This window comes from Anser cygnoides, chromosome Z (assembly GCF_040182565.1).
Source record: "Anser cygnoides isolate HZ-2024a breed goose chromosome Z, Taihu_goose_T2T_genome, whole genome shotgun sequence".
Taxonomy (NCBI): Eukaryota; Metazoa; Chordata; class Aves; order Anseriformes; family Anatidae; genus Anser; species Anser cygnoides.
Window position 1 is genome coordinate 64,874,464 of NC_089912.1, and position 17,023 is coordinate 64,891,486.

General features: G+C 44.7%; 2 protein-coding genes across 9 annotated transcripts in view; one reads left to right on the top strand and one right to left on the bottom strand.

The window, feature by feature from the left end:
• Positions 1-17,023, top strand: part of SUB1 (SUB1 regulator of transcription) — a 376,115-nt gene that overhangs the window by 81,146 nt on the left and 277,946 nt on the right. The gene's annotated exons all lie outside the window — the stretch shown is intronic.
• PDZD2 (PDZ domain containing 2) overlaps positions 1-17,023 on the bottom strand; it is a 197,673-nt gene that overhangs the window by 79,840 nt on the left and 100,810 nt on the right. The window contains exon 1 of one of the 8 annotated variants that reach the window (XM_066988323.1): positions 8,860-9,851. The exons of 6 other annotated variants lie outside the window; for them this stretch is intronic. The gene's annotated coding sequence lies outside the window, so the exon portion shown is untranslated. Of the gene's footprint in view, positions 1-7,753; positions 8,796-8,859; positions 9,852-17,023 lie in introns of those variants that run through there. One more of the 8 variants, XM_066988324.1, reaches the window with a different exon arrangement.

The window sequence follows — 17,023 nt, forward strand, 5'->3', positions numbered from 1 at the left end:
ATGGCCCTGCAGCTCCCTGCATCCCCAGACAGAGCCTGGATGTGAAAGACACCAAGGCTGGCACCAACCCTGGCTGAGTCGATCACCCCAGGGGACACCTGGGGTGTCACCCCTCAACACACCTCGCACGCAAGCCCAATACAGGAACCACAGCCAGGAGACAGCAGCAAAAGAGTTTGCAGAGGCAGGAGCTGGGCGATGCCAGATATACATGTGCCTCTCTGCAGCATGCCTGCCTCTTGGATGCTCGCATTAAAAAAAATCAGCTTCTAATTACATCCTCACTTTCTGTTTTCACCGCAGCGAGTTTGCACAAGGCCAAAAGAGAGAGAAGAATTAACGAACACGCATGGCAGCAGCCATAAACATTTCCTAACTTTCACTCTGTTGTGCAACACAAGATGGAGACGTGCCCTCCTTGGAGGGCCAATAGATTACTGCTTGCAGATGATTTTAACTTGTCAACCACTGCAGAGAAGTTTTACTGGATTTAAACACAGACTTCCCAGAGTGCTGTAAGCACTCTGCCAGCTACAAAGCACCCCTCCAAAACCGGGGCCTTTTGGTCGATTCAGGGAAAACACCTCCCGGAGCAAAGCAGAGCATGGTGCGGAAAAGACACGGGCAACCAGCTTCCCTGCCCCGGGGCTAGGAAGCACATTTGTGCTGATGGGGCCCACAGGGCTGAACTTTTATTTTAATTTATTTTAGGTTATTTCTCCAGCTTTGGCATGAGGCAGAGCAGCACCACGTCACAAGAAATCCCCTGCAAACCTTCTGATGATTTTCATCTATTATTCACTTACCACAAATCCTTGCCATTAACAAACTGTACTAAGGGAATCAGAACTTTCAAAGCCACAAATCTCCTAATAACTGCGGCCCCTTTATGCATGCTTCAGGATTAGCCATGTCATCTGGTTAGCAACTCAAAGCTGCTCTTCATTATTGGATTGAACCTGCCTGCAAACAGTGAAGAGATTGATAATACTGCCACCGACTTCAATGGTGCAGGAGCATTCATTACACGGCGTCCTCCTCCCGGACACATCAAGCCCAGTGGCACAAATTTATGCTGTGCTACTGTGCCAAAGACCCAGAAACCTCCCTCGAGCACATTAGCAGCAGCCTTAGCAGACAGTGCTTGAGTAAACTTGACTGCAAGCGCCGAGCATATATCAGCGTGCTCAGGCTTCACGTTGGCTCCTAGCATGCAAAGTGAAGGCAGCTTTACACCTATCTGCTCTCGAAATTAAGAGTGCCTTTAGTTGCTTTGAAAAAATAAGAGCTTATTTAGTCAGTGCATCGGCTTCTTCAAAGAGTCTGCAAACTAATTAGCCACACTGAGTTACTATTAAAATACAGAGCTTACATGAAATACTCTTGACGATAAGAGAGCTGATGCCTTGGTACTAAAGCTATAGAATTAGCACAAACTGTTCATCAGATGCATTTTCCTATAGGCTCCAAATTATATTTCAAACAGTATTTTCCTTTCCCACAGCGGATGTGGAAATTCACTCACTTTGTTTGCTAGTTCAAAGCAATAATATTTTTTAGCCCATGTGCAGACTGAGAGTTTGAATATTCAACAGTGAGAGCATGAGGGGATGGAAGACACACACGCACACCAGAAGATGCTGAAAACAAACAGAAGCTGAAATTAAAAAAAAAAAAAAAAGGTAAAAAACAGTTGCTGTACTACAAAAGAGCCGTGCAGCTGTTGCAGATCAACTTTTATAGGACAGGGGGGTTGTTTAAATTAATGCATACTAGCCAGAGGCAAACCCTCCCGTGTAGATGCAGATAGGCTCTCAAGGAAACCAAACTTTACAAACCCCACAAGATATGCAAAGCCCAGAGACGCAGACTGCAAGCCTCACAGATTTTAATTCCAAGAGTTTCTGCCCATCCCTGCTTCTTACAGAGCAGGTTTATTTGGCAGATAAGCCTTTGCTACTTAAATAATAACAAAAAGCTTCACAAGAAAAGACATTTCCTTTCCCCTTTCGACTTTTGCTCCTCCAGTCCAGCTGCAGCTTACAGGCTGACCTACAGCAGAGAAGAGCAGGTACACATCTGAGCACTCTGAGCCGTGCTCACTCCCCTCCAGGTCAGGTCCCTCTCCTGCTGCAGTACCCACAGGGCCACCAGTGGTGGCAGAAGCCCCATGCAGGGCATCGCCACCTCCTGCTCCAAAGGTGTTCAAAACCACAGCTCTGAACGCTGGGACAGGACCTGACAGCAGCTGTGGGGAAAATAACACTTGCATCTTAACAAGGGGACTCTAAAAATTCCCATTACACATCATCACAACTACTCCATTACCAGCTTATAACATGCTATTTACCTAATTTCCTTCCCTCCCCCTTTGCTAAACTTTCACTGAAAGTATTGATTGGACTTGTCAGCATGTTCTCACATTAAGACTGAATTCAATTAAACCAACAAGATAGCAGGTATTGGATCTGCTTATAAATAACAAGTAGCAACACGCACATGCTGTCAGTGTAACCAGAAGCAAGGATGCTACGTAACGCATTTTCTAACTACTACCTGTACACAAAAAAAGCCAGAAGCAGACTTTAACTAGCAACTGCCTGCAAGTATCAGGACAGCAGCAGTGCACAACTACTGCATTTTACTTCACACGCTGGATCAGAGTTTAATCTGAGCAGCAGCCACATAAATCCGGAGGGGTTCTATTAAAAACAAGTACAGTGACTCAACCCACGTAGAGAAGCACAAATTCAGTCTGAGCATCTGTATATTCCTTAAGAAAGCCTTTTGTTTAGCAACAAAATGTTTTTTGTTGGACAAGCTGGGGGGATGGATCACATTTCTGTCACAGGACATTTCTGCTCCTCTAGCAATGCAAAAGGGCGTTAGCCCATTTGCAATGCCAGAGAAATATTAGCTGTAAATGTGTGCGCCAAGCAACTCTGCCATGGGCTTTTCAACGTAGCGCTATTTTCAATCTTCCCAAAACAGCCACAGCCACCCACCATATGCTAGAGCAGCCCTAAGGCTATCCCAGCCCACTGAAGTCCAAAAACTCCAGCAGCAAGATCTCACCACCCCACTCCCTCCCCACCGAAAGCAAGGGACACTTTGCCACCTGCCTCAAAGGTCCAGGATTTCCTTTCCAGAGTGCAGGGATGGCTCCAAGCCACCTTAGGGAAGCCCTGCCAAGAGGAGAGCGCAGCCTTTTTTTGGGCATGCTCTGCCATTCACTGGGAGGGAGGCACAAGCCTGCCCAGGACTGGGCCTATCAGCCCCAGCACCCAGCACAGCAGCAGCTGCCCCAGGGACTTCTAGTTTCCATTCCTCACCACCTAAATACCATCCTTCTGCAACAAAGTGGCTTTTTTTTTTTTTTTTTTAATCCAAAATTAAATCAATTCATCACAGTAGTAACTTCATTACAGACATAAATATTTCTCCCCTTCCTCCACCCCCCAAAAAAACCCACCTACCTTGCGTTCAAAGATAAAGCCAACTCATGGATCCTATTTGCTGGTATTTCATCAGACGAGAAGCATCTCAACACACTGTCTCCATTTGCCGCACTCATGAAAGTTGCATGCACAGCAGATAATCTTAACAAATTGCCACAGAGCACAACAACACTTCAGCAGCCACACACACACCCAGAAACAAAAGACCCACATCCATCTTAATTGCCATCCCGTCCCATTTCCATGTTGATGGTGACCCCCCCCACCCCATTACCATTATGCATTAGGACTGAAGTATTAAAAACAAAACCAGAAAGACACCGAAGTCACAGGACATGCACCTGTTGATTCTCCCATTTTTATTTGGTCCTATCTTGACGCCGGGGCACTCTTAACAGCTTCATATGTTGCATGCAAAACCTTAAAATTAGCCTGCTACAACCTTTACTCTGAAATATGGTAGCACTTATTCTCCCACAAACTTTTTTTTGGCTGAGAAATTTGCTCTCACATGGATCAAATACAGAAATATATACACATACAGATACATATGCATAAACGCTACTCATATGGATGCCATACAAGTACCATATGTTTTATGCATTGGACAGAGATGAGGTCATAAACATGACTGAGATACTACAGCGCCCACACATACGTAACATATATTAGAAACACACAGTACAGAATATTAATGGACTCAGTTCTGAGAAGTGCTGGGGGCCTGGTTTTGGTTACTATCAGTATCGGTGCCAGGTCGAAGTCAGGGGTCTAGGGATGCTTAACAGAGTAGCTATTAAATTTAAGATGCTAGAGGATGTAACAGTTGGCATTTAACACAGGACAATGATACAGATAAAAGTTATAGGGTAGTTAAAAATCCTACAGAACGGTTATCAACCTGCAAAAGGTTGAGATTAAACCTGCTGCATCCTACTGGATTTTGTGGCTATCTTTTATACACGTAAGACACCTACACTACATGCAGTAAAACAAAGATTTTTATCACCTCAGTGGGACTGGATCCGTACTGGATCTGTTGTCCCAGTGTGTTGTTGGCCACCTCGTGTTTCATTCAATCGAGCAGAATTGCCCCGCTATTGTGCTTATGACATTTTCCATGCAAGACATTGTTCCCCAAAACAGCACTGGCCTAAGCTGCCCATGTTACCAGGAGGCAAGAGGGGACAAGAGGCAGCACTGTGCTCACAAAGCCCTCCTTGTAGCAACTCTGACTAAAGCCCCTAACTTTGGGGAAGTTTTTGGCAGGGACCGTATTGAAATGCGTTGGCAAACAACAGAGAAAGATGTTGTCAGCTCTCCAGATGTTCCTGCCCCCTGAAAATCCCAACATATCTTCCCACATTAGAGGTCACCCCAGCCTTTTTCTGTGCATGGCCCCAATCCTCCCCAGCATTTCCACATTCTTTGCAAGGGATGAGAAGCACAAGTTCTTCTTTCCTCCTGTGGTTCTCCTAAACACATAAGCGGACACCAGGGAAGCGAGGCAGCGCCTTGCTCAAGCGAGGAGAACACAAAGCCAAAGCAGGAAGCCAACTCTTTGATCAATACTCCTTGATTTAATTAGCCTTGGACAACACTCAAAGTCGATGCCTTAGAAGACTGGCCACAGGCAAACTTCAGTTTGCAAGCGGGATTACTTTCACAATCTGAGAAATAAAAAAATAAAATAAAGATTTAAGCCCTGGAGGGCTTCAGGACAAATTTACCACCTAAACAGACTTGCCTTCAGCGGAGCAACAGCCATCTGACTTACCTAACAGTTGAGGCCCTACAAAGAAAACAGCTATTACACCAAATTTATTTATCTATTTTGCACTATTCAGTTTCGTGTTTAAACTTAGCTAATACATTCTTCTTACTCTCCTTCTAAGTCAGTTCTTTGGATGGGAAGACAGCGATGGGGCCTCAGCAGCACTGCCCAGTAGCCCCCAGCGTAAACTTCCAGCTCTCTCTGAAAATAGGTCACAAAAGCCATTTGCTGCACATAAAAGCCTGTTACCTCCTCCGGTTTATTAAATTTTACCTCAAAATTGAGATCTCTAGGAATATATATATGAAACAGAACTGTTAACAGAACCCACCAATATCTCACTAATATCTGCCATATTTTAAGGTCTATTTAGCCTCGCCAATATACATGCATTAATTCTAATGTATTGGATCTGGACCAGAAGCTAAAAGCCAGGACATGAGGCCTGAAGCAGCAGTCTGGATGCAAGTCCTAACTTGGCAGTTTAAACACATATATAATCATCATTATTCAGACTCAGTGAAGGGAGGGCAGACCCTGAATCCCTATTAGATTTACTGACTTAATAATTTACTCAATTTACTAATTTCCTTAGTACATTCACTGACCCAGTCAGAAAGGATTCAAAAAGGAGGCCCTTAACCTAGGGAAGCCATGGCTAGCGTTGAACACTTGCTCTGTGTCGTTGATGGCACCTCGAGGAGGGGTCACCCACTGCTGAAGACTCGCGTGCCAGGCCCTGCATTTAATCCCCAGGTGAGCACTGAGGCCTGCAGTAGAAGCTCAGTAGAAGTAAGGAGGTGGCAAGGGTCTCCCCACTCATCCCATCGTACCCTGTCAGCACACCTCAGTATCTGCTAACATGTCCTTGGCACCCACATCACAGAGGTTTCTCGCTGCTGGTCAACGATTCACACTAAGTGAGTTCAAAGTGAAATGCCCTGGAGTACATTAATTCAAATCATGACTTCACAGCACCAACAGGGAACTAATCTCTCACACCAAAGCTGTGCAAGGAGGATATGGATGAACAAGCAGGGCCACTTCGGACACTTGCTGCCAAGCATCCAACTGCAGTTGCTGAGGACAAGAACCCCCAAAATAAAGCTCCAACAGCCTTGGCACCATCCAAGGAGCACCAGGAGCAGGACCGGCAGCTCTGTGTCCAGGGCTGCCCTTTAATCCTTTCACTGGGGGGGGGGGGGGGGGGGGGGGGGGGGGGCATGCATGGTGTGAAGAGGCTGAGGATTAGGCAGGCCCTGTCCCACCACAACCAAGCCCTGCCTGCAGGCAGCAGGCCCGCTGTGCCACCCTTGCCCTAGGCACACCAGTGTTCGCAACGGGGAGGCACGGATATGAACGCACAATCTAAGCTCTCACCACCCAGGTTACACGAGTTCTGTCCCCCAGCTTTAAGCTTTATCCAAGCCAGCTTCTCATTACGCCTGCTAATTGAGATTTAGCTGTATGTGAAAGACAGTAAGCATGCACCGAGCACGGCACACTTCCTTGAAGCCTGTACAGTAAATTAGAAATTGCAGTTACACCATCGCTACTGGAATACAAATAATCTAGCCATGGCAATGATACCAGGCTTGCTGGTTAAGGCTGCTGGACAAACAGTTAAGGGTTTTCTGTGTTGAAGGACTGAAGGATGTAAGCAGATCTAGGTTTCCCCTCATTTACTGAACTGCTCTTGAGAGAAGAGGGGTCTAGGAAAGAATCAATCACCACTTATTTTCAGGCTCACCCATCATCTTTACTTCCAAGCAGGCACTAAGGCCACACTACAGCTGGGCAAGACAGTTAAAGGAGAGAAAAGAAGAAGAGAAAGGAGAAAAAGGAAAAAAAAAAAACGAAAAAGGAAAAAAAGAGACACCCTCCCTGGTAACCTAGTGAAGGTATATAAATGGTACCTGATTCACAAAGTGAGAAACGTGACCATCCGGAGGAGGGGAAATCACAGCCAACCTCTCAAGTCCAGAGAACGTGGGAAAAAACTATTTCAAACTTGCCCAATGAATAGGAATTGCTTTTGTCTGCTTTAAAAGCAGCATTGCTTTGACCACCAACGTGACCAGCAGTTACAAAAGGAGAAATCTCAAAAACAAAACAGTGAACTATGCCATGTCAAAAGGCTGCTGTCCCACGCCAGCGATATTCAGAGCTGGGTTGTGCTGCCAGCTTCCATTCATAGCCACTGTTCACAGGACAAAACAAAAGCCATTTCCCTACCATTTATACAGACAGAGAGACAATAGCACTCATAAAACCCCACGTTAAGTTTTTTAGAGAGATTTCTGGTTTGGGATCTGATCTGATCAGCCTGTTAGAGTCAGGCTCTAACCAGCCACACAGCTTGTTGGCATACTACTGTTTTAGAATTAACCCTTTCAATTATCCATCCCTACACACTTTCTGCATCCTCTCTCCATACTCTGTCCCCTATACAACCATGACATGAAAAAATTTCAGTATATGGTGTCACACTTGTATGGGAACCAGCAGAAATTACCCTCACCTTTTCCGCTGAGCATTTGGGCTTCTCGTGAGTCTGTTTTTGCTTGGCCTTTTCACGGTGTGGCCAGTGGCCAAGGGAACTGCTTGACTGTAGCAGCTGGGCACGATGAGTCGGGGCACACAAATGCCTTTTAACCTCCTTCCACCTGTGTGCAGGGAGTGTTGGCCACTCAGCTGAACGCAGCCAGAATCAGCACTGCCCTGCTGAGCAAAACTCAGGCACTTGCACCAAGGTCAAACCTGCCCTATTCCCAACATCCTTCAGCAAGGCTGGGGGGGGAACAAAAAAACACCACCACCAAAAAAAGACAATACCCAAAAAGTAGACTTTTCAGACAGTAAGCAAAGAAGTGCAGCCATCAGAGCACATCAGAGCACAAAGCGGGTTGCGATAGCATGGCACATAATGCGATATAAATGCACTAGAGCCTTAGCTAGCTTTACACTTTGCAGAGCCCACAACTTCTGAATTCACTAAAATAATAAAGCACTGTGACATTAATACAGTCATTGATGCTAAATAAAGCTGAGCACAGTCGTGCTGCTTTGATCAGTCTTTTCATAAATGCAGTATAAATAATATTCCTGCTCTTAAGAGGCTTTTACATTTGGAAAGTGTTACAGGGACACACCAGGCAAGTAAGTAGTGTTTTGTTTCTTTTTCCTTTCAGTCTTTTTTTCTTGTTGTTTTTCAAAGTGTAGACAGAAAAGTTAAACAACCCATTCCCAACAATCCAAACAATGTGTTTACATAAGGGTTTATAAAATGAAAAAGCAAGTTACTACACATTCAAATATTCTGCTCTCCTGCCAAGTGTCTCAACAGACTAATGTCCGCAGAGAAACAGGCTCGCGTTATAAGGTTTCTGTCCAAAGTTTCGAATTTTAAAAGCAGAATACAAAGAGCAAATACACACTCGGTCTAATAGCAGAAATCCCTGGCTGGAGGAGCCTCACCGGCTTTGTGCCAGCTGGGACCTGCAGCTGTCTAAAGCAAAGAGCAGGGTCCAGGTTTGCTCGGGGCAGAGCTGCTGCTTCCCCACCAGCAGCACAAAGGAGGGGTGAGCACCAGCTGCACAGCTCCTGCAGCCTCCCCGTTCTACGTACCTGCTCCCTTACCCGTTCCACGCAAATTCATGGGGATACACCCGGCTTCTTCCAAAACACCCACCCTGGCGATGCCAGCCAGCTCAGGTCCTCAAGCTGTGCTGCTCCCAGTGCTCCTCAACAGCCTTCCCACAGCTTTTCACAAACCCCTGGTAATTCAATTAGAGCTGAAAAACCTGAGTGAAGCATCAACTTCTACTTTCTCCAAAGCAGATGTGTATGTGTGTGGTTTATGCTTGGGGTTATCACTAAGCCTAGCCTGTGCTACGCAGTAGTCCAACCCAGCTTTATCTCATTAAAGCCATTTCTGCCAATTAGCGAAAAAACATTTCCTTCTGTGACAATTAATACTTACAGCAGTTACCCGTCCAGTTCACAATGCTCTACAGGCATCCTTAAATCTTTATCTCCAGAGGCACATGCACTCCAGAAGGGAGCTGTTTTCACAAAGGTGGTATTTCAAAACCCTACCACACACAGAAATCAAGTTTAATCACAACATGGAGACACTTTACAGCAACTGTGATTAAATGCATCAGCCCTTCTGAGGGAGCACTGAAGGCCCTGACATTACTTCTTGCTAGGGGCGAGAAACACCTCCAGGCCTCAGCAGGGATGGAAGGAGAGACCATTGTGCATAAAGCACCAGGGTCCAAAACACAATTAATGAGGATATTTAGAAAAAAAACAAAAACAACAACAAAAATTTTACAAAGTTACTGGTTGCGGACCGAACTCTGAGGGGTCTCAACATTGCTGGGGATCCAAAGAGCTGCCCCCTCTGATCCCCAGAGCAGCTTCAATACCCATTCTGCTGAAATAAAACTCTCACAAGAAGAAAATTTTGGAGGCATACACCCCTGAGAGTTGCCTCAAATGCCTTCTGAGAGCTCGCTTCACCCCATACTTGTGGGGAACAATCCTTTCATAACGCAAGTCCCAAGAGGGTTTTTCCTGGAGAATTATTTTTTCCATTTCAGTCCTGTAACAATGCTATTCCCCCCTCCACCCCCCCACCCAAAAAAAAAAAAAAAGAAAGAAAGCTTTATAATCCTCTGCTTTTTCATCCGAGTGGAAACCACTATATGACAGCTTTAAACTTTTCTTTCTTTAAACCCAGCACTCCTGCCTCAGCCATAATCCTCCTACTGGAAAGATCTGTTCGCGAGTCCCTGCCTCCAGGCAGGAACATCACAGCAGTGATTACGGTCCCCAAAATCCAATCAAATAGCCTCATCTTTTAGCTCAATGGCCATGACTTTAATTGGATGGGAATAACAACACGGAAATTAAGTGACAATTTGTAGTTACAAACTGCTCCCAACCCACACCATTCCCAGGTTCAGGCTGCTTTGTCTGCAGCTCCAGAGTACTTTGAACTCCGGGGATGGCACATCTGACAGCACCAAAGGGACTTTTGACATCCGTGTCCCATTTTTAAGCCCTCCCAGGTACAGGGGCTTCTGAGAGCTTTTGGACTTTTGATCACCTTCTGGCTCCATCTGGCTTTTCCTCCTCCCTCCAATTTTATCCACGACAGCAAATTTTGAGTAACTACAGGGAGATGCTCAAATTCTTACATTTTCTCTTTAAAATAATATGAACAGCACCTGTATAACTCAAATGGTGGAATTTTACTTTTAGAAGAGTTAAATTGTAGCTCTAATTCTGTAAAATCAGGACGCACAAGCTACAGTGCCTAAACTAAAGATGGATTAACTTTCTCCTCCAGAAAAAAATAAAGAAAGGATATTCAGTGATGAAGCAGTCAACACATTTTGCAACAAAAAAAATACGCAACCCCTGCCTTTTTAAAAGCTGCAGTGAAGTCAGAGAAACTGCCACTGTCCAGAACAAATCAATGACACACCCTGCAATCAGGCACATCCATGAAGCGCAGAGCTTCGGTCAGCGTGCCGCAAGCGTACAGCGAAGCTGCAAAGTTCAGCTCGGGATCCCATTAGTCCCAGCTATGCTTCAGGTCTGCCTTTCTCCTGCAGAGAATGCGGAGATGTTTCTCCCCTGGAACAGAGCTGCTACAAAGAGGCACAGGGCAGAGTCCCATGGACGTGTTGAGGTCACCCACTATTTTCGGCACATATACAGAGAAGGCTTTCCAGGTGTTTTCCTCCCTGTAACCCTGAACACCAGGCATCAGGGCGTCTCTTTTTTGGAGGAGCATGGTATCACCAAGCTGTACCCGCAGCTTGCAAAAGCCTTGAAATCACCATAAGTAGGAAGCAAAAAATAATCCTCAGCATACAATCCCTTCAAGTTATGGTTTGGCAGAGGCTTTTTTGAGCTACTGATCTGCACTGAGGTTTTTCCTCACAGAAAACAGTTAATAAGTGGAGAGGGAGAAGACAGCATTCCTTAAAAAAAAAAAAAAAAAAACTGGAAAGAAACAGCATGAGATACCGACACAGTTGTTTGAAAGCTCTCTCCCAATACACACAGCACAAGAGCCAACTCTTACTTTAACAGCACTGCCCATTTGGAACGATGTCCTAAAAACTGGGAGAGTTTTTAATTTCTTATTTGTACTTCTGTCCTTGCTTTAAACCCTCTTTTTTTTTTTTTTCTTTAAAAGACAAGAAGCCTCACTCTGTATCGCTGACCCTACCTCATTCTTAACTACACGGCTGACAGCTGCATCCCTCCTTGAATCTCTTCCAGATGTGATAGCAGACCATACCAGCACCACACAGGACACACACCCCCACTCTGGCAATCCATTGTGCTAATTAACAATCTGTCTTCAGAACAGACAGTAATCAATGAGGCCTAATAAACATACCGAAGCCCCATGTATCACAGCAATTGTCATATTGACATGGCGAAAGGGCTCCTGCATGACGCACACCGGAGCTGAAAACACCACGACACGGCGATCGCAGACACACCTACGTTGCAGGATGAAATGTCCAAGCTGAATTCGTGCGGTCCAACCGCGATTGCATGGGCTTGCCCACAGCCTAATTAACTCTGCTCTTCAAGCCACTGTCTAGCAAGAAAGCAAATCTAGTGTTAGATCACATGAAATGGGATCTGAATTGCACCAACCGCAGAGCTACCAACAGCTCCTGCCAGGTCAATGTCCAAAAAAAAAAAAAAAAAAAAAAAAAGCTGAAGGATTAGCTCTGTGCTCTAAGAAGGCCATGATGTCAGTTATCATCTGTCCTTCTGCGTATGGCACGAATCTAGCATAAATTATGAGCACAGTCTAGCAAATGTCCATCCTGACCTGCATCATGTTGGAAGTGGAGGTGACCCAGGCACACACACAGACCCAGCATTAGTGGGCAGCACTCCCTGCCCTCAGACAGGTCCCGCATGGGCTTCACGTGATGATTCCCACATCTACCAAAGTGTTTGGGCAGTACAAAGAACATTAACAACAGACAGGGTCCCTACTTGCTCCAGGAATTACAGAAACATGAGAGGTTACACACAGCAACCCAAGGCAAGACAAAGAACCGCCACTGCTCAAAAACGTGCTCTCCTGACAAGTGCTGTCTCTTCCGTACAGACATGGAAAAATCCTACCAACACAGTTTATTCATGGCCTCAGTTTGACCTGAGCAAAGAGCTCGACTAAGAACTAAGAAATCTGAGCCTTCGTTTTCAAGTGTTAGAAAGCAATCCAAATATTGTACTGTTATTTTTTTGCACATCTCCTTTTAACTAGTCTCTTGTGTATAGCTTTGCCCCTCTCACACAGCAAATTCAGCTGAAAATGAAGCTAGTAAAGAGCTATAAAAATCAACTTCCAAAAGCAACATCTGTACAGAGATGCTACAGGTATGGAGAAGGAAAGAGTTCTTGAAGTTCTTCAGGAAGTTCTTCAAGAAGTTCTTGCTCTTCCCCATTTCTGTATTACGGAGCTCAAGGCACACATTGAAATAGGAAGAGAAGTCTGGCATTTCTTTACTTCCCAAGTGAAGGATTATTTGCAGCACCTTCAAACGTTGCGTGCTTTATCACATTCATTAAGCATCACCGTGGAAAGCTCATCAGAGGTGCAAGTTCTTCAGTTCAGCTCACGTCATCCACCGCACCTACACTCAGCAACTGCAGAACACCCTTCAGGTAAAGCACAAGGGGTGATTTAAAACCTTCTCCTATCAAATAAAGGGCATGTGATGAATGCAGAAGCAAGGAAATGATTAGTATTGCTGAAGAGATCTTGCCATTTCACTCCTGAAACCTCCAGCTTATTATTTGATTGTCAAATTAGGTCTAGGCAGCTTCAGTCGAAACATGCTTTGTGCTTGTGCTCCAAACATCAAGTACATGTAACTAAATCCATCACTTAATAAAAGTTCCTGATGCTTTCAGCTAAAAGTATAATCACAGTGCATCTGGCATTTAAATAAAATAACCATTAGCACAGGAAACACCCAGCATAAAAGTACTGGGCCAAGCAAAGACAGATGAATACGGAGAAGCAGCATGGGACTGGATTTAATGCCATGTTTACCAGGGATCCGCTGTGCTGAGAAATGCAGAGAACTTCCTGTGGCAGGCTGAGCTCAGTTACAGGATTAAAAATGCAGGCTATGACTAAAACTGGAGATTTAATTATCTGGCTTAATTGGACAAGGAGGAAAAACAGCTCCAATATAAGCTGTGTGCTTCTAGAAGACAGCAGACTACTTTCACAAGAGCTGGGACACCTGCAGAGCTGTTAAGGGCTGAAAGGTTTTTCGTATTTCCCATTAAAACACACAGGTACCTATTCGTTAACTGGAGCAATGGAAATGGTCACTGGAATTTAGAAGGAGAAACACGTTACTTGAGATGAATTAGATTAAACTATACCAAGCCTACAGATTAGCATGAATTAGCCGCTACCGTCAGCAAGTCCTGGCAATGCTCCGACCCACAATCAGTGAACAACTCCATAAAATTTCAAGTCATGTTCACAATTATTAACCAAATCACATACACAATTGGCACCGGCAGACACTAACCAACCGTACAAAAATTATCCTCCTCAAAGCATGCATTATGCCCAACCCTACCACTGACTCATGAAATGCCCTGCAGCAGGTCATTTGATGTCTTTGTGCCTCAATAAAATAAGAATAATACTTTCTCGCCTTCATACTAATTGCCACTTAAGATCTATAGATGAGAAACACTATGGAAGTGATTACTAATAAATCACATCATGATATTCAGAGGCCCATATTCACTTTGCTCATCAATCAGTAGTGAATAAGACCAGTTTCCTCTTCCTAGGGTTTAATCCCACTTGTTGTGGCTATTTTCCCAACAGCCACACTTACTTTCAAGGTCCTGCATGGTTTCTGTGATGCTCCTCTGCTCATCATACACCATCAAAACAAGCCCAGGCCATGGGTTCCACAACAGTGATGGACTCCCAGCCCAGGCTGCTCCAGGTTTTGCTGGTCCCTGCACTGGGATCCCACATGTACGTGGGCTTTCTCATGGCCCTGGAGTCACAAGGTAAGAAACAAGCATTTCAACAGCAAACCACGCTTGGCTGGCATCCCTTCCCACATGCTACTCTCATTTACCTAAAGCTTGACACATCCCCATGCACCACGCAGGTCACCAGCGTCGTCCCTGTTGTGCCATGGAGAAACCTGCAATGGGACTGATGTGACCACCCAGGGCTTCCTCCATGAGGAGCTAAGGCCAGAGGTGGGATTAGGACAACCTCCATCAGGGCCACTGTGGTGCCCTGCTTTTGTGCTCCCATCTACATGGCAGCACCAGCGAACCAGGGAAGTGATGCAATTAAAAAGCAACCTGGGAACATCGCAAGGAAGATCCGTTTTCAACAGCATTGCATCCATGACCTGCTTGACCATGGGCCCACGCAAATACTAGCGAAAAGTATTTCCTTTTTTAAAGCTTTGGAGGCTTTAGGAGAAACACCATGTGCCAATCTGCTCCTGAGTTTCTACAAGAAAATAATAAGTGTGCAAACAGGCCTGAATATTGCCTTAGCCAAACAAGTGTTCTCCCACTTGTTGTGCCTGTGAAGATGAATCACTGCCTCCTGCAAGCTGTAATTTACTGGGAGGACACCAACCAGCTCTTTGCGGTAGGCAGGTGAAACCAATGCCTCCCCACTTAATTGCCTGTTTTTCTTCAAACTCAAACCTGGTTGGTGAGGAAGATCTCCCATGGATTACCAAACCCAGAGGACAGATTTAGTAACACATTCTCCCTGGCTAAGAGATCCCCCAGTGAGAAACAGACACCTTTGGAGGAGCTCCTTAAATTTGAAGGCTTTGGTTCATTCACATTCTTAACTGATCTGAATGATCTGATTCCCAAAAAATAAGATCTTGTCATGGCCAAGAAAACCTTTATTGCCAAAGGTTTCAACATGAGCTGAGGAGGCATGAGTCAGATCAGATGCAACAAAGGAGCATCAACAGCTAATTAATAGGATGCATCTAAGCTTCCCTCTCATAAAAAAAATAAAAAAATTAAAATCTATTCAGGCTTTAACAATGTCCTCCCCACCAATTATCCATGAGCGAGTGCCCTAACCATAGAAAGTTGGGCATCACCTCCTCCAACCATTTTATTTTTATTTTTTTGAATTAAAGAGTGGCCACAAGGGCTCACTGGCACGCAAACTCTGCTGCACATACATGCGTGACTGGTCCGGCACACCCAAAGATCACCTCACCGATCAGACCTGCAGGGAATTTGGTCTAAGAACACAGAGTTCAGGAATGACAAAAGCAGGTACAGGCATGAGATCAGCACTGAGGTTCCCAACGCTACCACAAGGCCACTGGCACTGAGCATCTGCTGCAGAGCAGCTCAGGTGCCTTGGAAAACACAGAGTGTGGCCAGGCTACACAGGGAAGTTACCCTGTAAAACATGCGTGGTGCTAGGACACAGCAGAGCTGCGCCTGATTTCCTACACTGTAAGAGATAAAAAGCATTTCCTTATTTTAATGTCAACATCTTGTTAATTTGCCATGAACAATCAGGTACTGTAAAGCTGAGAGAAAGACAGACAGATGTCTGAACTGCTTATGGTAGTAAGCAGAGGGAGTAAAGGAGAAACAACTCCCACCCCAAAGCTTGGACCAAGTGATTACACACCTTCACAAGGTCAGACAAAAATGAAAGGACTACTCAGACCTGATAATCTCTATTCTTGCATACCCTATAATTTCTATCCCTTTCTCCTTACGTTTTTCCTGCTACTGATTCAGATGTTAGAAATAAACAAAATATTCAAGACAATTCAGCTGAGATCAGCTAATTAATTGTATTCTCAGGGCTAGAGGAATTGCTAAGGAATAGAAAATTCAGAGATGCCATTTGTCAAAGGTGCTTTGACTGTATTTATTTTGTTGTGTTGATACCATGAGCTTATTGGGTGTTTCCCAATGGAGAGGCTATCAATGGAGATCCATGTTCCCACTGCAAAACAATGTCACTTACTGTAAGTACACAGTGTTAGTGTCACCATCATCATACATTTACCAAAGGAAATTAACGGGACAAAGGAGAAAGAAGGGGAAAAAAGTCTCCAAAAACTATGCTGTCCAGACAGTAGGAAACACTGAAAATACTGTCTCATGTATTTGGAGCTGAGCCTTTCTGAATAAATTAGCATTCAGCCACTGAGGACACATGGAAGGAAACTTTACCAAGTGCCAAAAACGACTTGTCTGAAAAGAATTCAGTAAATAGATTCCAGTGTCTGACAAGTGTACTCTGCACTGAATATTATCAGAGACAGCAATACTTCTTAATCATGTGGACTGCATTTTTAAATGGTAGCTCCTACCAGTTTAAGTCCAAGAAAGATAATCTGAAGGGTCCCTCCAAGGCGAGGCAGAACCGGTCACTGTGACAGATGCTGCTGAATTGGAGTACTCAGAAGTCGTTGCGTGAACCTTATCAATGTGTTATTTATTTTCACAGACTCGTTCCAGATTGTATTTCTGGCACAAGGGGTAAGATCAAGAGCATTTCTTTCAAGAGATGAAGCTAATGAGGGTAATTAACCCAACTCCTAAATATATAAGCCGTGCAAATAACAAGTCTCATTTGAATTTTGTTATTCTCGCAAAAAGCAGACGGATTGATCTGACCGGTTCCATGGGACTTTTGCCTTGCTTAAAACGATGAATGCTCTCCCTTTAGCTACAGATTGAA